Genomic DNA, 26,684 nt, shown 5'->3' on the forward strand with positions numbered 1-26,684 from the left:
GCCAGAATATCAACGCTTTCGACGCTCAAAGGTGATACATTTACAGCCTTCGCAAATTTTACATGCTCAAAGAGCATCCAAGGTTTATAAAGTGCGGGAGCTTGGAATTGGAGCGGCACACCTTGAAATTACTAATTAGTGTTCCGTAATTTCAATTCCAAAACCAAGTCGCTGCGGTGACTCAGTGGTTACGACGCTCGGCTGCTAGAATTTCGATGGATGCGAAATTCTAGAGGCCCTTGGTACTCTGCGATGTCAGTGCATGTTAGATAACCGCAGATGGTCGAAAAATCCGGAGCCCTCCGCTACGGCGTCCCTCGTAGCATGAGTCACTTTAGGGCGTTGGACCCTCATCAACCATCACTTTCAATGCGCAACGCAAAATGGCCGTTTATGTTTGTACGGGGAAGGAAAATGGCTCGCAATTATCTTTTTCTTTCATTGAAATGCATGAGCAACTCAGGATACATACACAATACACTAAGATACAGAACGACACACGACACAAGCGCAAACATACAAGTGATTATTACTCTTTGATGACTAATTTCTGTATACTAGGATGTTACGGTCACAAGGAATGTCGTTCATTCAGGTGAGTAGTTTCACCTACATTGAAAAAACAATTACCAGCTTACTTGCTACTGTGTTAGCCGCATTAGCAATAGCCTCTGCATCGTTTTGGAAAGGCATCAAGCGGATGGGGATTCAAAAAGAAACTACGTCTTGTTCCGGTTGGCGTCTGGCACCAGGTGAAAAAAGGAATTTCACCCGACCGTCTCTCACAATGCTTCGTCGAAATGAGGCGTGACTTCTCATGACAGGGTTGGCGTCTGTCACCACGTGCAGAAAGGAATTTCACCCGACCGTGTCTCACCATGCTTCGTCGAAATGAGGCGTGACTTCTGACAGGGTTGGCGTCTGGCACCACGTGCAGAAAGGAATTTCACCCGACCTTCTCTCACCATGCTTCGTCGGAATGAGGCGTGAGTTCTCCTGCTAGGGTTGGCGTCTGACACCACGTGCAGAAAGGAATTTCACCCGACCTTCTCTCACCATGCTTCGTCGGAATGAGGCGTGAGTTCTCCTGCTAGGGTTGGCGTCTGGCACCACGTGCAGAAAGGAATTTCACCCGACCTTCTCTCACCATGCTTCGTCGGAATGAGGCGTGAGTTCACCTGCTAGGGTTGGCGTCTGACACCACGTGCAGAAAGGAATTTCACCCGACCTTCTCTCACCATGCTTCGTCGGAATGAGGCGTGAGTTCTCCTGCTAGGGTTGGCGTCTGGCACCACGTGCAGAAAGGAATTTCACCCGACCTTCTCTCACCATGCTTCGTCGGAATGAGGCGTGAGTTCTCCTGCTAGGGTTGGCGTCTGGCACCACGTGCAGAAAGGAATTTCACCCGACCTTCTCTCACCATGCTTCGTCGGAATGAGGCGTGAGTTCACCTGCTAGGGTTGGCGTCTGACACCACGTGCAGAAAGGAATTTCACCCGACCTTCTCTCACCATGCTTCATCGGAATGAGGCGTGAGTTCTCCTGCTAGGGTTGGCGTCTGGCACCACGTGCAGAAAGGAATTTCACCCGACCTTCTCTCACCATGCTTCGTCGGAATGAGGCGTGAGTTCTCCTGCTAGGGTTGGCGTCTGACACCACGTGCAGAAAGGAATTTCACCCGACCTTCTCTCACCATGCTTCGTCGGAATGAGGCGTGAGTTCTCCTGCTAGGGTTGGCGTCTGACACCACGTGCAGAAAGGAATTTCACCCGACCTTCTCTCACCATGCTTCGTCGGAATGAGGCGTGAGTTCTCCTGCTAGGGTTGGCGTCTGGCACCACGTGCAGAAAGGAATTTCACCCGACCTTCTCTCACCATGCTTCGTCGGAATGAGGCGTGAGTTCTCCTGCTAGGGTTGGCGTCTGGCACCACGTGCAGAAAGGAATTTCACCCGACCTTCTCTCACCATGCTTCGTCGGAATGAGGCGTGAGTTCTCCTGCTAGGGTTGGCGTCTGGCACCACGTGCAGAAAGGAATTTCACCCGACCTTCTCTCACCATGCTTCGTCGGAATGAGGCGTGAGTTCTCCTGCTAGGGTTGGCGTCTGACACCACGTGCAGAAAGGAATTTCACCCGACCTTCTCTCACCATGCTTCGTCGGAATGAGGCGTGAGTTCTCCTGCTAGGGTTGGCGTCTGGCACCACGTGCAGAAAGGAATTTCACCCGACCTTCTCTCACCATGCTTCGTCGGAATGAGGCGTGAGTTCTCCTGCTAGGGTTGGCGTCTGACACCACGTGCAGAAAGGAATTTCACCCGACCTTCTCTCACCATGCTTCGTCGGAATGAGGCGTGAGTTCTCCTGCTAGGGTTGGCGTCTGACACCACGTGCAGAAAGGAATTTCACCCGACCTTCTCTCACCATGCTTCGTCGGAATGAGGCGTGAGTTCTCCTGCTAGGGTTGGCGTCTGGCACCACGTGCAGAAAGGAATTTCACCCGACCTTCTCTCACCATGCTTCGTCGGAATGAGGCGTGAGTTCTCCTGCTAGGGTTGGCGTCTGACACCACGTGCAGAAAGGAATTTCACCCGACCTTCTCTCACCATGCTTCGTCGGAATGAGGCGTGAGTTCTCCTGCTAGGGTTGGCGTCTGGCACCACGTGCAGAAAGGAATTTCACCCGACCTTCTCTCACCATGCTTCGTCGGAATGAGGCGTGAGTTCTCCTGCTAGGGTTGGCGTCTGACACCACGTGCAGAAAGGAATTTCACCCGACCCTCTCTCACCATGCTTCGTCGGAATGAGGCGTGAGTTCTCCTGCTAGGGTTGGCGTCTGACACCACGTGCAGAAAGGAATTTCACCCGACCTTCTCTCACCATGCTTCGTCGGAATGAGGCGTGAGTTCTCCTGCTAGGGTTGGCGTCTGGCACCACGTGCAGAAAGGAATTTCACCCGACCTTCTCTCACCATGCTTCGTCGGAATGAGGCGTGAGTTCTCCTGCTAGGGTTGGCGTCTGGCACCACGTGCAGAAAGGAATTTCACCCGACCTTCTCTCACCATGCTTCGTCGGAATGAGGCGTGAGTTCTGCTAGGGTTGGCGTCTGGCACCACGTGCAGAAAGGAATTTCACCCGACCTTCTCTCACCATGCTTCGTCGGAATGAGGCGTGAGTTCTCCTGCTAGGGTTGGCGTCTGACACCACGTGCAGAAAGGAATTTCACCCGACCTTCTCTCACCATGCCTTGTCGCAATGAGGCGTGACTTCTTTCCGCCAATCAGACTCTGTGCCTGTCACGTGACGTCTCGTCCTTGCTCGGTTGCCATGGTCTACCGGATGCCTGCAGCCCGCCGACGACGCCACGCTACCCAATAGTAACGTCGGTCGAGCTTCGAGAGGCATGCTTCGCAACAACTGGTGCCAGCGGTGCGATACCCAACCCTGGAGACCCCAACTTGGACGACAACTACGAGACCGTAGCCTCTTCGTCCTGGTGACAACGTTCGGAAGGAAGGTGTCTCGATTCATGACTGCATATGGTGAGTGCACGGCTATTTTTCAATAAGATATCACTTGGCTTTACGTATTTTGAGGAAAGTACAGTGCAGTGATTTTCTTTAACCGTTGACGGAAGTTTTGAGTACGTCAAGGTTGTTATAGAGTGAAGAGTTAGCAGCACTAAGGGCAGCCATGAACGTGAAGGCACTAAAGAAGCCGGAATTGTTGAGCTTGGCCAAAGAGTTGGGCCTCCAAATTGCCGATTCAAAGAGAAAGCCGGAGATCATAGAGGCGATCGAAGCGATCGGGGCAGACGACGATGAACTAGAGGAATGCCGAGAGTGCATCACAGAGAAAGAGGAGGAGCGTAAGCGCGTAGAGGAAAAAGAAGAGCGTAAGCGCCTAGAGGCCAAAGAAGAGCGCGACCTCGAAATGAAGCGCCTACAGATTGAGCTTCTGAAAGCTCAAAATACTGAAAGACCTAGCACTGAGGCATGTGAAAGCGAGCGCAGAATGACAGACTTGATGGCACCCTGCGCAGTAGGAGGGGACATAGGTCTTTTTCTGGTACAGTTTGAGCGCACGTGTGAGAAGGCACTATTCGCGAGAAACACGTGGCCGCAACGCTTGCTGACGTTACTGCCACGTGAGGTAGCTGATATCATCGCCCGCATGGGGAAAGAAGAAGCAGAGGACTTAAATAAAGTCAAAGCAAATCTGAATAAAAAGTGCAGATTATCAGCAGAATCATTCAGGCGAAAATTCAGGGAAGTCGAGAAGACCAAAAGCGAGTCATACTAAGATTTTGCATACACCTTGGAGGTAAACCTGAAGGAATGGCTCAGAAAAGAGGGTGCACTCGGCGACGCCGAAAAGACAATGCAGTGCGTTGCCTTAGAACAGTTCTACCGCCGGCTGCCAGTAAACATCAAGTGTTGGGTTCAGGATAGGCCAGGCGTAGACACTATCACGAAAGCGGCCAATCTCGCTGAGGAGTACGTAACCCGCCGTGCGTTCGAAGGCAACGAAGCTCCTAAGAAGGAGGTGACTAAATATAGATCCGACAAGAAATAGCGATGGTCAAAGTCGAATCAGTATAAATCAAAGGAAAGATCAGATTCGGTGAAAAGTAGTGACGAGAACAGCAAGGGAAGGGAGGAGTCACCCGAACAGAGGGCAGAAAGGCAGAAGAAAAAGCTTTCGAGGCCAAGAAACCAATAGTTTGCTACAACTGCCAGCAAACAGGGCATATCTTTGTGGGATGCAAAAACCACAAACTTGTGTTGATGTCTCTAACTAGTAACGAGGAAAATCTGAAATTGCTAGTACCGTACATTCGAGACCTCGTGGTAAATGGCAAACCGTGTAGAGTGCTTCGCGACTCGGCAGCCACAATAGACGTGGTGCATCCGTCGTACGTAGAGGAAGGCCAGTTCACGGGAGATAGTGCTTGGATAAGGCAAGCCTTGTAAACCTCCAGTGTTTGTCTCCCTGTGGCCAACATTCGTATCGAAGGCCCTTTTGGAGTACTGGACACTGAAGCTGCCGTGGCACATCTCCCGCTTCAATATCCATATTTGTTTTCTAATAAATCTGAGGATTTGCTGCGACGCAGGGGAATCGGGTTTAGTGAAGGGATAGTGCAAGCCTTAACTCGTTCTAAGGCAAGGGAGCTCGCGGCCAAGGCAGTGTATGAGTGCCCAGTGGTGGAGGAAACAGGCTTGACGGAGGATTCGTCACCCAGCACCAAACAGGACAGCCCTATAGGGTATAATGCAGAAAGCACATCAGCTAATGAAGGGGTCAGGAAAGCAGCGGAGCCTGAAATGTCTCGCGAGGCAGAATGCAGACCAAAGGTATTGAATGTAAGCCGTGCCACATTGACTGCTGAGCAGGAAACAGATTCCACCCTGCGTAACCTAAGGCCGGACGCTAAAGAAGGTGTGGCCAAACGGAACGTAAGGCTCCTCAAGAGGGCAGGCTTCCTCTATAGAAAGTACACCAGTCGAAAGGGAGTGCAATTCGACCAACTCGTGATGCCGCATCCCTATCGCGAGCAGCTCCTGCAGCTGGTTCACGGGGGCTTTTGGACAGGGCATCTGGGCATTCGTAGAACAAAGGACCGCTTATTGCAGGAATTTTACTGGCCCGGCTGCTTTCGAGACGTAGAAGCATTTGTAAGAAGCTGCGACACATGCCAACGCATAGGCAAGCCCGGAGATAAGGCTAAAGCAACAATGAGACTTGCTCCCATTATCACGGAGCCATTTCGCAGGCCCATAATAGGCACAGTGGGGTCACTTCCTGCAACGCAGTCTGACTATCGACATATTCTTACTGCACTATGCCCGCAACAAAATTTCCCGAGGCAGCGCCTCTCAAAGAATTAAGCTCGGTGGAGATCGTCAACGCGCTTTTGTCTCTCTTCGCGCGAGTCGGGTTTCCCGCAGAAATCCAGTCAGATCAAGGATCCGTCTTTACGAGCGCACTGACCTCGACGTTTCTGGAAAGGTGCGGTATTAAGATCATTCATAGCTCAGTGTACCACCCGCAGTCAAACGCAGTAGAGAAAGTCCACTCAGTCATGAAACGGCTTTTGCGAGCCCTGTGTTATGAGCACAAAGCCGATGGAGAGTTGCTTGCCTGGAGCGATGTTCGCGCTTCGTACTGCACCGCACGACTCAACAGGTTTTTCACCCTCAGAGCTCGTTTACGGACACTGCCTTCGCTCCCCTCTTCGCATTGTTCGAGAAGCCTGGGAAGGCCGGGCAGACGATCCTTCGGTTGTGGCCTACGTGCTAGAGCTGTTGGACCGTCTGCACACTTCTCAAGAATTAGCAGGGAATGAAATGCGTAAGACACAAAGCAATGCCAAGCATTACTATGACAGGACGGCTCGCACGCGACGCTTTGAAGTTGGGGAAAAGGTAATGATCCTGAAACCCTCATTGAAAAACAAGCTAGAGGTTCAATGGGAGGGACCGGTTGACATAATTCAGAAATTATCTGAAACAAACTACGGAATCGCGGTACCGGGAAAACGAAGGACACCACAAGTGTACCATAGCAATCTACTTAAACCCTACCGGCAGAGGGAGGCCATTGTGAACATGTCCCTTAACCAACCTGAGGAGATGCCTGTAGACTTTCCGGAGTTAACAGCCGTGACGGAGGCAAGAGACCTTCACGAGACCATTGACAAGCTAGTAGAACAGGCGGAGTTGAATCCCAATCAGAGGGCCGAAATGAGGGAACTCGTGTTTGAATTTAAAGACGTATTTTCAAACACGCCGGGCAGGACCACTGCGGTCGTTCACGATATCGAGTTAACCTCGTCGACCCAGTTCGTTCGAAAGCTTATCGCGTTTCGCCTCGTCAGCGTGAAATCATGACCGCTAAAATAAACAAGATGTTAGAGCTAGGTATAATAGAGCTAGGAGAGAGTGATTATACCTCGCCTCTTATCTTGATTGATGTCCCAGGAAAGGAGCCGCGACCATGTATCGACTACCACAGGCTCAATTTAATCACGAAGGACCAGACTTATGCAATACCGCATATCGGGGAAAGGCTTGAGAAAGTGAGCAGTGCTAATTTCATCTCTACGCTCGATTTAGTAAGAGGGTACTGGCAGGTTCCATTGACCGAGAGGGAAAGCAGGCTTGCGGCGTTTATTGACCCGATGGGAACCTTTCGTCCGAAAGTCCTGAGCTTTGGATTGAAGAATGCGCCATATTGCTTCTCTGGCCTTATGGACCATGTGCTACGAGGAATGGAGGACTTTGCACTTCCGTATCTCAATGACATAGCGATCTTTTCTTCATTTTGGGCGGACCATCTGCAACACCTGCGTACCGTGCTGTGTCGTCTATGAGAGGCGAACTTAACTGTTAAGGCTCCCAAATGCCAGTTAGGGCGCGCGGAGGTAGTTTATCTAGGTCATGTAATAGGGCAAGGTCATCGTCGACCTTCCGAGGTTAAACTGACCGCAATAGACAACTTCCCGCAACCACGCACCAAGCGGGACATCAGATCATTCCTTGGCTTGGCGGGTTATTACTAAAGATATATCCCGCGGTATTCTGAGATTGCGAGTTCTTTAACGGATGCTCTCAGAAAAACAGAACCACAAACGGTAAAGTGGGATGACGCAAAAGAAAAGGCTTTTAGTATGCTGAAGAAAGCACTAACGAGTCAGCCAGTATTGAACGCACCCGACTACTCTAAGCCATTCATTCTTCAGTGTGATGCCAGCGACAGGGGTATGGGGATGGTGCTCTGTCAAAGGAGAGATGACGAGATCGAACACCCTATATTGTACGCCAGTAGAAAGCTTTCAGTTCGGGAGGAAGCATACAGTGCACCAGAAAAAGAATGCGCCTGCGTAGTATGGGCGGTGCAGAAGCTAGCTTGCTATATCGCTGGTTCAAGGTTCACCATAGAGCCTGACCACTGTCCCCTCACCTGGCTGCAGTCCATGTCTACGAAAAAAGGCCGTCTTTTGCGCTGGAGCTTGGCTCTTCAACAGTACTCCTTCGATATTCGCTACAATAAGGGTAAGCTTAACGGCAATGCCGACGGTTTGAGTCGTTGCCCCTAGAGTAACAAAAGCCTCATGCTCACCCGGGTTTCCGTGGTATTTTTACGTTCGTTTATGCGTTTTTTTTCTCGAAGTGTAGCCGATTGTTAGCTGATTTTACTAACCACGTCTTAGCACTTTCAAGAAATGGCTGTTTTTAGTGTTCAGGGGGGAGGGACGCGCGTAAGGAATGGGAAAGGTGTAGCGGGTTTTATTTTTTTAAAGCCTGGTGTGTCTTCAAGGAGGGTGGCCTTGTGCTCGCTGTTTTGTGGTTGCGGGTCCGGCACTATCCTGGGGGATTGCTTGCCCACGCCGGAGACGAAAAGTTGCGAGACCTGTTTGCAAGACCAATTTCACCGGATAAGACCAGGGAGAAAAGCCACAAGAGCGCCACGAGGACTGATGACAACTCCCAGGAACCTACCAGCTACGAACTAAGGGGTCGTCACCTCTAAGGGGAATTCTGCTACTGAAACGCCGATCCCTCGCACAGCAACTGCTGGCGCCTTCGCGTCGGGATCTTCCTCCCCCGCCGGAGATGCTGTTACGGTTGGCGTCTGGCACCAGGTGCAGAAAGGAATTTCACCCGACCGTCTCTCACCATGCTTCGTCGAAATGAGGCGTGACTTCTCATGACAGGGTTGGCGTCTGACACCACGTGCAGAAAGGAATTTCACCCGACCTTCTCTCACCATGCTTCGTCGGAATGAGGCGTGACTTCTCCTGCTAGGGTTGGCGTCTGACACCACGTGCAGAAAGGAATTTCACCCGACCTTCTCTCACCATGCCTTGTCGCAATGAGGCGTGACTTCTTTCCGCCAATCAGACTCTGTGCCTGTCACGTGACGTCTCGTCCTTGCTCGGTTGCCATGGTCTACCGGATGCCTGCAGCCCGCCGACGACGCCACGCTACCCAATAGTAACGTCGGTCGAGCTTCGAGAGGCATGAGTCGCAACCGTCTCACTGGCTACTTTCATTTGACTGTCACATTTGTTTATTATTGAATTTATTTGCACAATACTACCTGCTTTAAATCCCTGGCAGGAGTAGGATACCATAGAGTAGACCAGTATTATACAATGCCAAGTATAGGGATCTTTCCAAGCAATGAAGACACATAAGGAGGAAAAACAAAAAACAACTTCCGACAAATCAGATACAAAGGTTATCGCTCAAAAACTCGTTTAGTTCCAGAAAGAACATTTTTGGCTACAAACTATGAGCTGTCAGATTGCTCCATTCAACTAAAGTCCTAGGAAAGAAAAAAAACATTGTAAGTTGTTTGTGTGGGCGAGTAATGTAAATAGTATATGAGGATGGAGTGACTCTAGACGAAGAAGGCTGCCAGTCTGTTGAAAGTTTGAAACGGAAATGGTTTAAAGGTGTTTTTGTTCTGGCGAGCTTTCTCCGGGACTCTATTTGATGTTGTTAATTCTGTATAATTTAGGTAGAAACCATGTCGATGGTAGCGATTGTATATCAAACGAACTGCTGATTGTTCTGTATGTTCAAGCTGGAAATTGTTCTTTGAGATGATCCGAAGCTTCACAGGCGTACTGTAACCGAGGTCGGCATAACGAGTTACAGGCCGGGAGCTTTACGTCAGAGGGGCAGTATTTGAGTCTGTGTCTGCGTTGACAGAGCTTCCGATGTGCAGAAGCGCAGATATTATGAATGAATGGGGACCAGCGCAGGCGGTTTGTAATTGTTGAACAAAAATATTTCAGTCAGTTTTAGGTATTGTCGTTTGCTTGATAGTGCATTAGTAAGAAAAACGAGACATTTTATGTTATGAGCATAGAAATAGTTTTATCGGGGTTAAGTTTCATACCAAGCGATCACGCCAATAAGAAATAGCACTAGACTTTTATTAAGCACAAATTGATCATTTATATTGTTAACAGCCCTGAATAGTAAGCACTTATCTGTAAATAGATGAATACTAATACTTTCATGTATGCAGGTGGTCAGGTCGATCACGTAAATTAAAACGAGAAGTAGGCCTAGGACAGTGCACTGTGGGAAACCAGAGTTAACAGAGAGAACGTCTGAATGATGGCCCTCGAACTCAAGGAATTCTGGGCGTATATCAAGATATGACGAGCCGCCGCGGTGGCTCAGTGGATATGGTGCTTGCCTGCTGACCCGAAAGACACGGGTTTGATCCCAGCCGTGGCAGTCGAATTTCGATGGAGGCGTAATTCTAGAGGTCCTTTGTACTGTGCGATGTCAGTGCACGTTAAAGAACCCCAGGTGGTCGAATTATCCGGAGCCCTCCACGGCGGCGTCCTTCATAGCCTGAGTCGCTTCGGTACGTTAAACCTCATAAAACAAACCAAGAGATGAATTATAATAATAATTGGTTTTTTTGGGGGGAAAGGAAATGGCGCAGTATTTGTCTCATATATCTTGGACACCTGAACCGCGCAGTAAGGAAAGGGATATAGGAGAGAGTGAAAGAAGAAAGGAAGTAATAGACGCCGTAGTGGAGGGCTCCGGAATAATTTCAACCACCTGGGGATCTTTAACGTGCACTGACATCGCACAGCACACGGGCGCCATAGCGTTTTTCCTCCATAAAAACGTAGCCGCCGCGGTCGGGTTCGAACCCGGGAACTCCGGATCAGTAGTCGAGCGCCCTAACCACTGAGCCACCGCGCCGGGTGGAAGCAAGATATGACGATATTCAATGAACTACAATTGTAGTTTGAATAACAGGTGGGAATCTGCAACTTTGTTAAATGCTTTGCTAAAGTCCAGGAATATAACGTTTATTTGGCCGCAAATATTGAGAGCAAACAAAAAAACGAGCTGTAGAAACTACTTCCGTGGCTGTCGACAAGCCTTTGCGAAAACAATGCAGGAAAGAAGAGAGAGAGAGAATATTGTCACCGAGAAACGGTTGACGTAAGCAGGGCTGGTTTATTTTCTGTACTTAGACGCGCAAGACGTTGGGACGCGCAAGGCAGCAGGCAGCACAAGAGCTGATGAAGACGAAGCATCTAGCCCCGAGATGACTCAAGGCTTGTCAACTGCCAGGAAATGCAGTTTAGCCGCGGTATGGCGCCACTAGAGGAGTTAGTAGTGTGGCATTGCTCCCCCTCTCTTGAAGACACCGACTCGGTGTGGTAGCAATGGCAGGCAGAACCACAAGGGTAGTCGCACGTGTCTGGCGTGTGGTGTAGACACGCGCAAGGGGCTAGCGGGCGTGGTACGGCTTCATCCGGGAGACGTGGACAACTTCGGAGGTCGGCCGTCTAGAAGCGCGAACTGTTCCTTGGGGGAGAACTTCGTAGGTGACTTCACTGAGCTGGCGGAGCACCTCGTAGGGGGCAAACTATCTGCGTAGAAGCTTCTCAGAGCGTCCCCGCATGCGGATGGGGCTCTAGACCCATACTTGTTCACCGGGCAGGTAACGCACGTTTCGGTGGCGGAGGTTGTAGCGCCGAGCGTCGTGAACTTGCTGGTGCCGGATGCGCTGTCGAACGAGTTGGCGGGCGGCCCCAGCATAACGGACAAGTTGGGCAGCACCCATAACAGAGGGGGTAGCGCTAGCTGGAAGCAGCACTGCACCCAGCATGATTGTGGCTTCGCGACCATGTACTAAACGAAATGGAGTGAAGCGTGTCGTTTCCTGGACTGCAGTATTATAGGCAAAGGTGACGTACGGGAGTATGGCGTCCCAGTTCCGGTGGTCTGAATCGACATATATAGAAATCATGTCGGCGATCGTCTTGTTGAGCCGTTCGGTGAGGCCGTTCGTTTGAGGGTGGTAAGCGGTTGTTTTGCGGTGACTGGTGCCGCTTAGGCGCATAACCTCCTGCGTAAGGGCCGAGGTGAACGCTTTTCCCCTGTCAGTTAAAACGATGGTGGGTGCACCGTGACGAAGCACAATGTTTTGAACGAAAAAGTTCGCAATTTCGTCAGCAGTACCACGGGGAGGAGGTTTAGTCTCACAGTATCGGCTGAGGTAGTCGGTGGCGACCACAATGTAGCGGTTACCCAGCGAAGACTCCGGAAATGGGCCGAGTATGTCCATGCCAACTTGGTGGAAGGGGACCTGAGGCGGATCAATAGGTTGGAGTAGGCCGGCTGGCTTAGTCGGCGGCGTCTTGCGACGCTGGCACTCGCGGCAAGTTCTTACGTAACGCTTCACAACTGCAGCAACCCTGGGCCAGTAGTGTTTTTGCCGTATTCGTGCCAAAGCTCGACAAAAACCCAGGTGACCAGAAGATGGGTGATCATGGCTCGCCTGCAGGACTTCGTCGCGAAGGGCCGTAGGCACGACGAGTAGATAGACAGCTTCTGTTGGTCTGTAGTTTTTCTTATACAGGACGCCGTCTCGTAAACAGAAGGACGACAGCCCGCGCGAAAAGTTTCGCGGGGGAGACTGAACGCTTCCTTCTAGATACTCAATGAGGGGCCGTAGTTCGCTGTCGTCCCTTTGGTGTTGAATGAGGATGGACGTGGAGATGGCACCAAGAAAAACAGAATCGTCGTCGGGGTCAGCTCGGTTGTTCTCGATAGGAGCACGAGACAAACAGTCGGCATCACTGTGCTTCGTACCAGACTTATAGACGATGGTGACATCGAATTCCTGAAGTCGAAGGCTCCAGCGTGCAAGCCGTCCCGAAGGTTGAGGTTCGCCAGCCAACACAACAAGGGGTGGTCGCTAACGACCCTGAAAGGGCGGCCATATAGGTACGGGCGAAATTTGGTTACTGCCCACACAATGGCCAGGCATTCTTTTTTGGTGGTGGAATAGTTCGCCTCAGACCGAGTCAAGGTGCAGCTCGCGTATGCGATTACACGTTCGAGACCATCCTGCCTCTGCACAAGGACCGCACCGAGGCTGATGTTGCTGGCGTCTGTGAGTAGTTCAGTGTCGGCTGACTCGTCGAAGTGTCAAAGGATGGGCGTACTTTGGAGGCGAGTGCGGAGGTCTTCAAAGGCTTGCTGTTGCTCCAGGACCCAGAAGAATGGTTCGGAATCTTTCGTGAGTCGCGTGAGGGGCTCAGCGATCTGGGAGAAGTTCTGCACAAAACGCCGATAATAGGCGCAGAGACCCTTCTGAGAAAGCGGCGCACACTGCGCTTATCGGTGGGCACAGGAAACGCAGCCACGGCAGCAGTCTTATCGGGGTCTGGGCTAACCCCTTTAGCGCTCACGATGTGGCTCAGAAACTTCAACTCTTCGAAAGCGAAGTGACACTTTTCTGGCTTCAGGGAAAGACCGGCCGACCGAATTGCTTCGAGCACAGCGCGCAGGCGTCTCAGGTGCTCTTCGAACGTGTCAGAGAAGATGACAACGTCATCCAAGTACACGAGACAGGACTGCCATTTATGATCGGCTAGAACGGTGTCCATCATCCTCTGAAAGGTTGCAGGAGCCGAGCACAGGCCGAAAGGGAGCACCCGGAATTCGTACAGACCGTCCGGTGTAATAAAGGCGGTCTTTTCCCGGTCGCGTTCGTCCACCTCGATTTGCCAATAGCCGCTTCGTAAATCTAGCGATCAGAAGTACTTGGCGTGGCGCAGCCGGTCCAGGGAGTCATCAATACGCGGGAGAGGAGAAACATCCTTTTTTGTGACTTTGTTTAACCGTCTGTAATCAACGCAGAATCGTAGGGTCCCATCTTTCTTTGCCACTAGAACAACAGGCGGCGCCCAGGGCTCGTCGACGGCTCTATCAAGTCGTCCTTGAGCATTTCTTGAACTTGGCGGCGAATGGCATCGCGCTCCTTCGAAGAGATCCGGTAAGGCGGCTGACATAACGGCCGTTGGTTGGCGTAAACTATAATTCGGTGCTTTGTGAGCGGTGTCTGCCTAACCTTGGAGGTCGAGGCAAAACAGTCGCGGAAAGACTGGATAACGCTTTCCAGGCAGCGTTTCTGGTTAGATGGGAGGTTTGGGTTCACGTCACTTTTTATGGGAGTGGTCTGTTCCTCCACTGATGCCGGGGTTCCGGACAAAGCGTGCTGTCCCGCGAATTCTTCGCTGAGTTCCTCGAAATACGCAATAGCTGTTCTGCCAGGCAAACACTGAGGTTCACAGCCAAAATTGGTCGCCAAGAGTTCGGTCCAGCCATTGTTCAGTTCAACAATTCCTCGAGCAATACAGACTTGCCGACCAAGGAGCAGCGACATGTTGGTTTCAAAGATGCCACGAATTTTGGTGCTGTTATCGCAATCTACAGTAACAAACATGCTGGATCTTGATGGAATCAAAACGTGGTCGTCAAAGACGCATAACTTAGCCCTGCGTGGCTCGGTATCGTCGTCGACAGGGCCTTGGGTGGAAAACGACACGATTAGCTCCTGGAGGTTGATAACGGCACCGTACTCCTGAAGGAAATCCAAACGGAGTATGGGGTCTTTGGAGCACTCGGGTAACACAGCAAAACAACCAGGGAAAGTAACACCATGGATCTGGATTCGCGAAGTGCAGACCCCGATCGGAGTTACCACGTGGCTACCAGGTGTCCGAATCTGCGGCCCATACCAGAATCAGAATCAGAATATATTTATTTAACATCATGGCGATGTTGGGTGCACCGGCAAAAAGCCAGTGGCAAGGCTTGACGAGGCCGGCGCACCCTACAGAAGCTTGGCAGTGATATACTTGTTCACGTTAATAAAACAAACGAAAGAAACAATACGAGGGCACTTTCAACAAAAAAAATGTACAAACATACAGGACATATAACAGTTTTTGGCATTATTTAGCTATATATTTATAAGGATTTCTTATTTAATAAATGTGGGAGAGTGAAGTTCAACATTTGATACCCGTAATTTGTGCGGGTCTTAGGTACAAACCAATTCAAAACTATTCGAGTAGAGTATTTAGACTCTTTGTATTTCAGTCCAGACAGCTGTAACATAAAGCAATTGTTTTTAACAACACTTGTTTCATACCGTCTTAAGAGCAACGTTTCATACAACTGGGGAAGGGGGGTGATGCCGAGTGCCTGAAATATCGGGCCACTATGCTCTAGTCGCGGAGCATTCACAATGCTACGAACAGCTTTTTTTTGAAGAAGGTGCAAACGATTAATGTTGTTAAAAGACGTAGTGCCCCAGACCAAGAAGCAATAGTTAAGAACAGAAGAAAAAAGTGCGTTTTACAGCATTTGCTTAATACGCTTCGGCATAAAGTACCTTAGTCGACATAAAATACCGACAACCTTGGACTGTTTGTTTATTACCATTTCGACATGATCATTCCATAATAAGTTCTCATGAAAAATCACACCTAAACTTTTGATGACTGGAACAATCTGGATGAGTGACGAGCCCAATCTTAAAGAAAGTGGCGATCCGTTAATAGGCTTACTACGAGGTCTGAAGAGCACAGCTTTTGTTTTCTGGGTATTAATGCTTAACAAATTGCATTTAGACCATTCTAAAAGCGAGTGTAGACAATGTGATGCTTGTTGCTGAAGATCTTGTAAATGTGAGGCTCTAAAAAATAAGGTGGTGTCATCTGCGTAAATAATGAAAGTTGGCAGCTTACTAATGCAGACGACGTCATTAACATAAAGGAGGAATAGGAGTGGTCCCAAGATACTGCCTTGCGGAACGCCTGAAGTGATATGCCTAAAATCTGAGGAGTCATTGTGTATGTTTACCTGTTGTACTCGAGAACCTAAATAAGACTGAATTATTTGAAGAAACTTTCCGCGAAAACCATAGTGCTCGAGCTTAGCTATCATTATTCTGTGATTCATGCGGTCAAATGCTTTGGAAAAATCAATGAAAATGCCAAGAGTGAGAAGTTTCTGTTCAAAGGACTCTAAGATTAGTTCTTTCTGAGTTAGAAGCGCGGTTTCCGTCGAGAAGTGTTTTCTGAAACCATGCTGACTGGGCGTTATTATGTTATGTTTGTCACAGAAACCAGATATTCGGTAGAAGGGGTAAGAACCTTCCTCAAGGCCGTGGCTAACCGTCTGCTCATTACAGAAAAATCGGCGCCGGTATCCACGAGTGCGGCAACGTCGTGGTTGTCGGCGGATACCGGAATTTCGGCGGAGGCCAGTCGGGTCGCAACGCGTTGTCGAGGTCGTCGGGTCAGGTCGCCGTCGGTCGGAGCGTCGCGGCGGTTCGTCGGGTGGAGGCTCTTGACTCGGTCCAGTAGCGGCAGCCCTACCCCCGGAGGACGCCGTCTTCAGTTTTCCCGACGTGGGGACGTACCTCTGAACTGGCCAGAGGAGGACGGGCGGCCGGGCGAAGAGAACCGCCTTGGGGATGGCGATCGGGACTGGCGTCGCTGTGAGGTCGAAGATAGCACATTATCAGCCAAATACTGTTCGATATTCCGTGGTCTTTCACCGTAGCGTGGTCGAGGTGCGTCAGGTGAAAACCCCCTTAAACCCATCCTGTGGTAGGGACAGTGGCGGAGGATGTGGCCGGGCTTTCCGCAGTGGTAACAGAGCGGCCGATTGTTTGTCGTACGCCAAACGTGCGCTTTGCTCATGGGGGGCCTGTACTCTTGCGGCACGGAGGGTGCTGATGCGATTGGCTCCTGCAGGTATGGCACAGGAGTGATGGGGGAAAAGGCTCGCATCGCTGGCCCGGGACGTCGTAGCGCCTCGCTGTACGTCATAACGGAGGGCGCCGGGTGTGAAGCTGGGGGTGGCTGCACAACTCGTCGGATTTCTTCGCGGACCACGTCCGTTACAGCAGCGGCGCTGACCTGTGGAGCTTCAAAGCGAAGTTTCGCCAGTTCCTCGCGCACAAGGCTTCTTACAAGCTCCCGAAGCTCCTCGGCGGGCAGCGACGTAGGCATGTACTGGGACGGGGAAGCGGCTGCTACAGTAGCATGACGTCCGTAGTGGGCGCCCCGTTCCTGTAAAGAGCGCTCGATAGCCATTGCCTCCTTGGTGAAGTCGGACACTGTTCGTGACGGGTCACGGACCAGTCCGGCAAACAGCTGCTCTTTTACGCCACGCATTAAGTGGCGTACCTTCTGAGCTTCGGGCATAGCAGGGTCGGCCCGATTGAACAGTCGCGTCATGTCCTCGATGAACATCGCGACGCCCTCGTTCCGCTGCTGTGATCTCGAGCGCAGGGCGATTTCAGCTTTCTCTTTTCTTTCGCTGCTGGTAAATTTCGCTAGCAGCTCGCGACGAAAAGCCTCCCAGGTGGTAAAGGAAGCTTTGTGGTTCCCAAACCACGTTTTGGCCGAGTCCTGCAGCGCAAAGTAGACGTTGCGCAGCTTGCGCTCGCCGCCCACTCGTTAAAACCCGCCACTCGGTCAAAGCTGGCCAACCAGTCTTCGACGTCCTCGAACCTGTCCCCGTGGAGCGGTGGCGGCGACCGAGGTGCGTGAAGGACGAATGGCGGGGCATTCCCGGAATGCTGAGTCGTCTGGCTAGCTTCGGTGGATGTCATGGCCCTTACCGGCGCTGTCAGTTGGCCGAACTCGGGTTGTAGGCCTCGCAGGCGGCGGCTCGCCTTGTGGACTGGTGTTGTAGCCACTCGTTGAGAGCTGACGTCAAAGGTGTCCTCGAGGTCAGCGTACATGGGCCGTTACCCAGCTGCTCCACCAAATATGTCACCGAGAAACGGCTGACGTAAGCAGGGCTGGTTTACTTTCTTTACTTAGACGCGCAAGACGTTGGGAAGCGCAAGGCAGCAGGCAGCACGAGAGCTGATGAAGACGAAACATCTAGCCCCGAGATGGCTCACGGCTTGCCAACTGCCAGGAAATGCAGTTTAGCCGCTGTATGGCGCCACTAGAGGAGTTAGTAGTGTGGCAATAATATGTTGTTTTTGTTGTTAGCCTATCAAAAGATGGCACATACCCACACTGGGGGATCGGCCAAGAATCGGGTGGCTATTCACCTGAACGCAGTTAAGAAAAAGGAAAAGCACGTGGGAGCGCAACACCAGTGAATTTTTCGTCATGAACAGAAAAGGGATGAGTGTTTTGATTTTAAAATTTTAAGAATAATAATAAAGAGAGGGATTAAATATTAATGATTTAGTTAAAATATAATAATTGATAGAAAAGAAAAGGTTGGAACACTTAGCAAGGCAGTCGGTGAGATTCTATCAGGAAATTTAGAACAGCGGTACAAACAGATCTGTGGCTGAACCCAAATGTGGTGGCGCCAAATGATAGCAAGAGCTGGCTGCTCAAACTAAGGCCAAGATTCTGCAAGGGCTCCTCCAGCAACCGTCTTCTCAGAGAGTTGAATCGGCGACAATACAGCCAAAAATGTTCACTAGATTCAGGCTCACGGCAAAATGCACAAAGGGGAGAGAGCGCCAAAATCCGACTTGTGTAAATAGAAATTTAGAGGGGGGATGCGGCAGCGCAGCCTCGTCAGTGATACTTCAAGCTGCCGAGAGCAACAAATTTTCCTGTTCCAATAATATTTAAGGTGCTCATAATCCGCCGATGTTAAAAGTGATGTGTCTTGCGTGCTTAAAAACGCACGTCGCCGAAATCTAGATGCTGTAATATAGGCTGTAGCCGAGATGATTGGCAACACGGGGCCGCTGAGGGAAGCCTTTGCGAGATTATCAGCAATCTCATTTACTGTCACACTGCTGTGACCGGGAACCCATACTAAATGAACAAGGCTCAAATGCGGAGGAAGTAGGGATAAGAAAGTTGATAAAATGGGACCGTCAACATGTGCAGCGAGGGACGAACACAAAGGTAAAGAATCAGTAATTACTGCTACTGCTGTAATAGAGGGGTCTAGCTTGCGTAGAGCAAGTACAACTGCTAGAAACTCTGCTTGAAAAATAGGGGTGAAATCTGGAAGGCGCAGAGAAAAGGACCAGTCTAAATGCGAGCAAAATATTCCCACACCTGCTTTTTCATTGCATTGCGATGAATCAGTGGCTATTGCTATATCTGTAGGTAGGGTCCTCAGATGATCTTCTAGAAGACCATTTAGAATACTCGGTGGCAAAAGTTTTGCATTTTTTGGGAATATGTCGTCGAAAACAATGTGGATAGCGGGCCCATTGCGAAGCGCAGGAAGGATATCATAAATGTTTACATCTACAGGCTGAAGTAATCTTTGCACAAACACTACCTGAGGGGAATTGAAACGAGACCAGGGGACACCAAAAAAGGAGGTCGGCTGAGAACAGAAAATGCTTTGGGAACGGTGGAAATGGGATTCATAGATCTTGAGGTAAGTTTGCACAGTTAAAAATTGAAGTTGTGATAAGAGAGACGGAATGCGGGCTTCAAGGTACAGCACATTGATAGCCACAAATTTTGGAAGGCCGAGGCACATGCGAAGTGCTTCTCTCTCTAAAAGGACGAGAGGGCGAAGTTTATATGTAGCCGAGCCTGAAAACAACACTGATCCAAATTCTAAAATTGGCCTGACATACATTATGTAGATCATTAATAGTGCATCTCTGCGCATGCCGTACCGGTGATGACATAATCTCCGTAACATGCCCACGGCACGAGCCCCTTTCGCCGCGACATGGTCAGTGTGAAATCGCCAGGTGAGTTTGTTGTCATAAATGACCCCTAGATATTTTAGGGATTGAACCTGCGGTATTATTTTTAACTGGCAAGTGAGAGAGACCACTACAGGAGTGAATAGAGGGAAAACAAGAGTGGCGCACTTGCCAACATTTAACTTCAGGTGTAATGCGCTCAACCAGTGCTCAAGTGTATTCAAATATGACTGCAACAGACCATACAGAGAATGTATATCCGGCGCAGCAGCAAAAAACGCAATGTCGTCCGCATAGACGTAAGTGCGTACATGGCGGTGGAGAGGAATTGAGCTTAACAGAATATTAAAGAGCACAGGAGAAAGAACAGCTCCTTGCGGTACACCTCGCGTTTGTCTATACCTCTCTGAATGAACACCAATATGGACGCAAAAGAATTCTCTGTTATGAAGAAATGCACATATCCATGCAACTATATAATCTGGAAATCGAAGAGACTGTAGCCTATGTATCAGGATGGAGTGTTCTACACTGTCGTGAGCTTTGGCGACATCTAACGTAACCAAAACCGCGACCAGGCGTTGACGACGAGCAAGGAGAATTCTGCTCTCAAGATCAGCATGTACATACATTCCATATCGAACACCGTGGCCGGAAACCAAGTTGGCACGGGCTGAGTATACTTTTGCGGTCCACAATGGCTGACACCCGAATTAATAACACCCTTTCTATCAACTTTACCACGTTTGATGTTAAAGAAATTGGCCTAATATTATCCAATTCATAGCCTCCACCCTGATTTTTAAGTAAAGGGATCACATTGGACAGCTTCCACTCAGAAGGTATCCAAGCGTGTTTGAGAGAGTAGTTTATTAGGTGCAATAAGGAGTTGGGAGACTCTTCAAATAGAATCTTGAGCATCTTTGTGGTAACACCATCAGGACCAGGAGCAGCAGCGGGCAATCTCTGGACAACTTGTGAAAGCTCTGGTAGATTTACTTGTGAGGCATTATCATTTGGCACGACTGGTGCAAACAACAATGGCCGCAAAGGTAGTAAAGACGAGAACCGCTTTTGCAGGCCTGTGGCAATTAATTCAACCGCCTGGATAGCTTCTACAGGTGACATAACTAATGACTGAAAATTATGAGAGGACATGAGCTGTTTCCTAGACCGTAGAAAACCGAATAGTGCACGTCGGTTGCCCGCCTTTGAAAGATAATCGAAGTGTTCTGAGTCATATTTTTCCTTTGCGCGAGAAACTGTGCGTTTAAAGGTGGCTGCAATAAATTTATAATCACTCCAGTTATTCGGACATTGGTTATGAAGAAGCTTTTTCCATGCTGCCTTCCTCCGCCTGTAATCTCTTGTACAGTCCGCATTCCACCAGTTAGAAGAATTCCCTTTTGTTGGCCTCACCAGGAACTCCGACTTTTTACGGCTTTCCTCAATAGCCAGACATATGCTTGCTGACTGGTGGACCTCGGCGATGTTAGACACTGGAGCAAGGGCAGAGCGCAACGCCGTCTGAAATCTGTCATAATTTACATGTGACCGCAACTGAGAAGACGCTGGCGTAACACGACATATGATATCAAAATGAATAGGTATATGATCACTTGAGGTGCCGCTATCAACTGTCGACCAATTCGTTACGCCAATTCCAGCATTAATGAACGTGAGATCTAAAACAGATTGAGTGTGTGAGCGAAGATAAGTGGCCGATCCTGAATTTAAGCACATCAGGTTGTGATCAGAAACCCAGTCCCAAAGGCGCTTGCCGCATGTATTAGTCCTAAAACCCCAAGACACATGGTGAGAATTGAAGTCCCCAGCCACGAGAACTGGGTTTTTACAGTTTACGAGTAAAACGTCCAGAGGTCTAACATCCTGGACTCCATTGGGGAAATAACAATTTGCTATTGAAAATGGAGAGCACCCAGGAAGCGCAAAGTCTATTGCCAAAATCTCACAGTCAGGAGACATTTGTTGAAAAGATACCACAGCCCTGTGGCAAAATTTTGAAGAGACTAAAGTTAGTAAACCCCCGCCTCTTGACTGGCGGTCTAGGCGAAATGAACGGTAATTTTTTATATGAAAATGTTTGTCGGTTGAAAGCCACGTTTCTTGCAGAATTATGACCTCCGGATTAAGCTGAGTAGATAGGCAGTGTAAATCTGTGGAAGCGGAAAAAATAGAGCGACAGTTCCACTGCAGAACTCGCAACGACGCTATGGTTGCGAAAGTCTAGCAGCAGCAACTGCCTGCTCCAAAATGGTATCCTTGGGTTTAGTGCCAAGCTTCTTTTTCTTTGATTTGGGCTGGGTGCCCAGAGAAGACAACGAATGAGACATGGGGGACCCACTGCGCTTAAGAAGCCGCGCATCAGGCTCCACCATCTCGGAATCATACATTATGTCAACATCCCTCGAAGTACCCGAGGTAGGTACAGCGGAGGGGACAGAAGTTTGTTCCTGGGGTTGTGATGCTACTGGAATTGGAGACCGGATAAGAGGAGAGGGAATTGCTGTCGAAAGAGGTGCCAAACTAGCCTGCACGGCATGTGTAATCTGAGTCGCTAGAACATTTGTAAGGCACTCCGACACACTTGCGACAATCTTTTCTACCATTTTAGACATCGAAGCCTCCACAGCAGCCGCAATTGCCTGGGACAGCGTTGAGTCTAACATGACACCTTGCCGAGCGGTCACACCGGCATAACCGTGGGCACGTTCTTAGACCTCTGAAATAGCGTCATGGCGCGAACAGCGTTTCCTGTCAATTATTTCCAGAATTTGAATTTCCTGAGCTCGAGAGGGACAACTTGAGTAGTTTGCAGACTGAGCACCACCGCAAAGGCAACACTTCTCATTCTTCTCAGTGCAGGTGCTCCTTGAATGACCATCCCCACAGTTACAACACCTCAAGTTGGATTTGCAACCGCCGGCGCTATGGCCATAGCGCCAGCAGTTGTTACACTGCAGAGGCCGAGATGATAATGGGTCTACCCGAAAAATTAGAGGTCGTGCCTTGATTTCAGAGGGGCAGGAAGTGCCGGCAAAGGTAGCAATCGCTGATTCAGTGGGCATCCGCACATTGTTTACAACCCGGCTACAGCGGTGCACAGCAACAACACCTGCAGCCGACAGAAGCTCAAGAGTCTCTGCCGGAGACAGGGAAGAGTCTACGCCTCGTACAATACCTTTCGTGCACGCCAGATGTGAAGGGATGAAGGAACTTACCCGAAGGGAGGCAAAGGATGAGGAGTTTAGTAAATCTCTTACACAGGCGAGGTCTGGCGATCTGCACAGAATCCCGCCGCGTCCAAACTGGCGAACCTCTGAGATTGACTCATAATGAGAAGTCGCCGACTGGACAGCAGCCCGAACAGCACCAGGGTTGTTCATCTTGATAGCACCACCATCCTTAGGCACCAGCGCGACAGGGATACTGCCGACACCACTGCGCAAAAGAGCTTCCAACGGTAGGAGATCAGTGTACAGAGAAGCCGACCAGAGGGAACTCCCCTGGCCGGGAGACTGGGTGGACATAGACCGGGCTTACTGCCTTACCGCGCAAAGACGCAGAGAGAAAATGCCACAATCAGCCACCCGAAACTTAGCCGATCGTTCCCAGCAGAGCAGAGCCGTCGGGGCAGCGATGAACAGGACGAACGCCACTGGGTCGAACGAGGACCTCGAGATGATTGAGTACGTGTGCCGGAGCTCAGAGCTCAGTCAGTACCGTTCGCCTGAACCTGTTCGCGTCTTCCTATACACGCGGCCACCAGTCGCGTCGTCCTATGTTATGTTCTGTGAGTTTGCATGACGTGCTGTTGAGGAATATCGAGTGGTAGTTGTGAACTGAGTGCGGTTCCTATTCCTAAATTCTGACACGACACGTGCGAACCTCCAGTAAAAGGGGATTACACCACTAGAAAACGATAACCGAAAGATTACTGCAAGAATCTGCTTTAGTGATTCGGCGTAACGATGCAGGAAAACGTTAGGAATATCTTCAGGGCCGCACGATGATCTTGATTTCAGACTGAAGAGCATTGACGGTATACCCTCATATGTTATGAATTCCGTGTTTATACTACTTGTGGTATTATAGTAAATAGGCCGAGACCGGAATCTGAAAAGATAGACTGAAAAAAAAAAAGATTAACTTCCGCGGGTCTGTGCTGCTGTGGCGAACAGTTTTTTTGCCAGTCTTGACGTGATCGACCGTTTTACGTGCTTCAAAGTTCTGATGACGCCAAAGTTTGGCATGATCGCACCTGATGAACTGCGGTAATGTGTATAAGAATAGAACTGCTTACTAACGCAAAGTTTTTCTGGCAGCATATGCCTGACGTTTCTAAGTGCTAAATTATTTATTGTGAGCTTGCTAAGCGTGTTTAATTATTAGTTAATAAATTAATTACTTCACGGGCAATTTTACTCGAAATAGAGTTGTGCGCAAACAGTGATAGGAAATTTATATTTATTCCACAGATTATTACAACAGTTCCCGCATAAGTTACCTAAGAAAAATTCGAGGTAATAAAGAACGGACGCTTCGTTAGCCCTTGTAATATATTTAACAGTCATCCAGTTTCCAGCACTCGTGTTATTAACTGCACGCATTCTTCATGTAAGAACTACAAGCTTATAGTCGGGCACACCATCTTCAACTGTGATGTTAACGTCATACAGTTATCTTCTATGAAAAATAAAGTCTAATACGGAGGATAACGTTCCTGCGCTCTGGTTGAAATATCAATTGCTTGTGCAAGATCACAAGTCAGAGTGAATTCGATCACATGCCAGGTCGAAGAGTGCCAGGTAGGTTGAAGCAACTTACACTCTATTCGGTAAAATAGTCATGCGATTTGTCTGAAAAATCTACGGTCGTGGAAGGCGAACGGTATTCAGCAAACAGTAGCTAGAAGTGTACACCATGGGCTACCCGGAGGCTCTCATGTACTTGCTCTTACAACGCCGCTTAAACACCATTGCCAAGGACAATGCGAGCACGGCCGCCATAAGAGGATCTGTCTTGCCTACATCTTGGTCGCTTACCTCTTTCTGAAGCCACCTTTCAGCGTCTACACTGGCATGAGGGTCATGCATGCTATAGCAGAACAGTTTCAAACGAGTCGATCTTGTTCACGATACTCCTTGATGTTTAGCACGCGCTAATACTACGGTGCAGGGCAGGAACCTTGTCGAGCGCACTCCCGTGAGGAATTCGCGTGCGTTTACTATCTTTCCAGGCAAACGTATCTTTGTCAATCCGCAACTTATCATTCAACAGAAAACACTCTGTCCGCTGGCTTTTATCACCCTTAGCGCTTCTTCACAGAAATCTCCGCCTTCGATATGTACGGCGTGAATTGTCATTTTTGGTGTTCTTTAATTGCTTTGCATTCTTGAGTACCCTTGGTTTTCCTTATGATCCTGCAGATGCAAAATTACAGCACGGATTGAAATTACCTTTCAACCCAATCTGTGAATTCGTCCAACTGAGTTACACTTCTGATCGAGCATGTCACCGATTACTTGACTATTAAGGTGAGGTATTGTTTCATTTTCAGGCCCTTGTAGACCATAAACCACCGGATTGGACCGCTGATTACGGTCTTCAATCTCAACAAGTTTTTCATATCTTGTGTTACTCAAAAAGGAAGTTGGCGCAAAGGACCATCTAGGCGATGAGTTTTGCATGAGCAGCTCGCGGACTGCACAGGCTTGTCTGATTTCAGAAAATTGATTTTTGGAAAAAGGAAATGGCGCAGTAACTGTCTCACAAATCTCAGTGGACACCTGAACCGCATCGTAAGGCAAGGGATTAAGGAGAGAGTGAAAGAAGAAAGGAACAAAGAGGTGCTGTAGTGGAGGTGTCCGGAATAATTTCGCCCACCTGGGGATTTTTAACGTACACTGACATCGCACAGCACATTGGCGCCTTTTGCGTTTCGCCTCGATCGAAACGCGGCCGCCGCGGTCGGGTTCGAACCCGGGTTAGAACTCCGGCTCAGTAGACGAGTGCCTTAACCACTAAGCCACCGTGGCGGGTATATGATTTTACCACTGAGGGCATTTGTTGCTGCACCCAAAAACAGACGTGTGCGGTTTCAATTCGCCAGTACCCTTAAGTATTGCAGTCTGCCCCAAGAATATTCGTTAGCATATCGCCAGTACTCAGTCCAGGATTCGATTAAATGTCGCGACAAAGCAACTGTTTGCAGACAAGCAAACAATTGTACATCATACATAAATAGGTTTGTGAGCTTGGCAAAACAACAACGTACCTAGTTTTCACGCAATAGGCATACCTAACCTGAAGAACACAAGGGAAAAATATGGTCAGCATTCAGGCCGTTTTCGCCTCGCCATAGTTTAACTAGGCCCGTGCATACGCTCACGCACACACCGAATATATGTTGAAAGTACGTTGGCGTTTTTGGAGTAGCACTTGTGTGAGCTGCGTGCTGCTTACACCGCGGCATTGTAACGTAAATCCTTGCTGTCATTGCCAATGCTCCTGCTCAGAGCGCCAGCCGCACATGCAGTCTTTGGCAAACGCTTCAAGCACACCGGGACCGTGGCTGCAGCGGGAGGAGCACTTCACTGAGGCGAGGAATGCCCCGTTTGTGCTATTAGGCACGCATCGCGGCGGCAGACCGTCTGTATGCGTGGGCCTGGAAAACAGAGGCGCCACGCGTTCAGCAGCCCGCTTTAGCGCGACATGCTGCTGTGCCTCGAAAATGGCCTTACTGTGATAGCGTCCCGTGTTACAGAAAGAAAGCCGGCGTCGTTAGCAGGGGGGGGGGGGGGGGGGAATCCTGGTGCAACAAAAAAATTAGTGCCATTCAAGAATCTAAGCAAAACCAAATTGAGATGAAAAGAAAACTGGGATAATTTGCGGGGGGGGGGGGGGGGGGGGAATGCGAGAAGGGCACGCTACCCGTAGGTCACGGAAGCTCGTTGGTTCAAGCTGAATACAGGTGCACCTAGTGAATCCGCTAAGGGTCTTTGACATAGTGAAGTGTCTTAGACACATGCGGTAATGCGTACTTACATGGGTAATTATGTGCATGCTAATTAGTAATTAGGTAATTATAGGGAAGTAAAGGCCTATCGCGTTCTGCTCTTAAAGGCAAAGCTGAAGCATCTCCAAAGTTTT

At 49.5% G+C, this 26,684-nt stretch overlaps 1 protein-coding gene and 1 long non-coding RNA gene across 9 annotated transcripts in view; one reads left to right on the forward strand and one right to left on the reverse strand.

Annotated features, from left to right (window-relative positions):
- LOC144116373 (protein tolkin-like) overlaps window positions 1-26,684 on the forward strand; it is a 1,150,388-nt gene that overhangs the window by 701,330 nt on the left and 422,374 nt on the right. The window lies entirely within an intron of this gene.
- LOC144116374 (uncharacterized) overlaps window positions 1-26,684 on the reverse strand; it is a 158,011-nt gene that overhangs the window by 62,126 nt on the left and 69,201 nt on the right. The window lies entirely within an intron of this gene.

This window comes from Amblyomma americanum, chromosome 1 (genome assembly GCF_052857255.1).
Source record: "Amblyomma americanum isolate KBUSLIRL-KWMA chromosome 1, ASM5285725v1, whole genome shotgun sequence".
Lineage (NCBI taxonomy): Eukaryota > Metazoa > Arthropoda > Arachnida > Ixodida > Ixodidae > Amblyomma > Amblyomma americanum.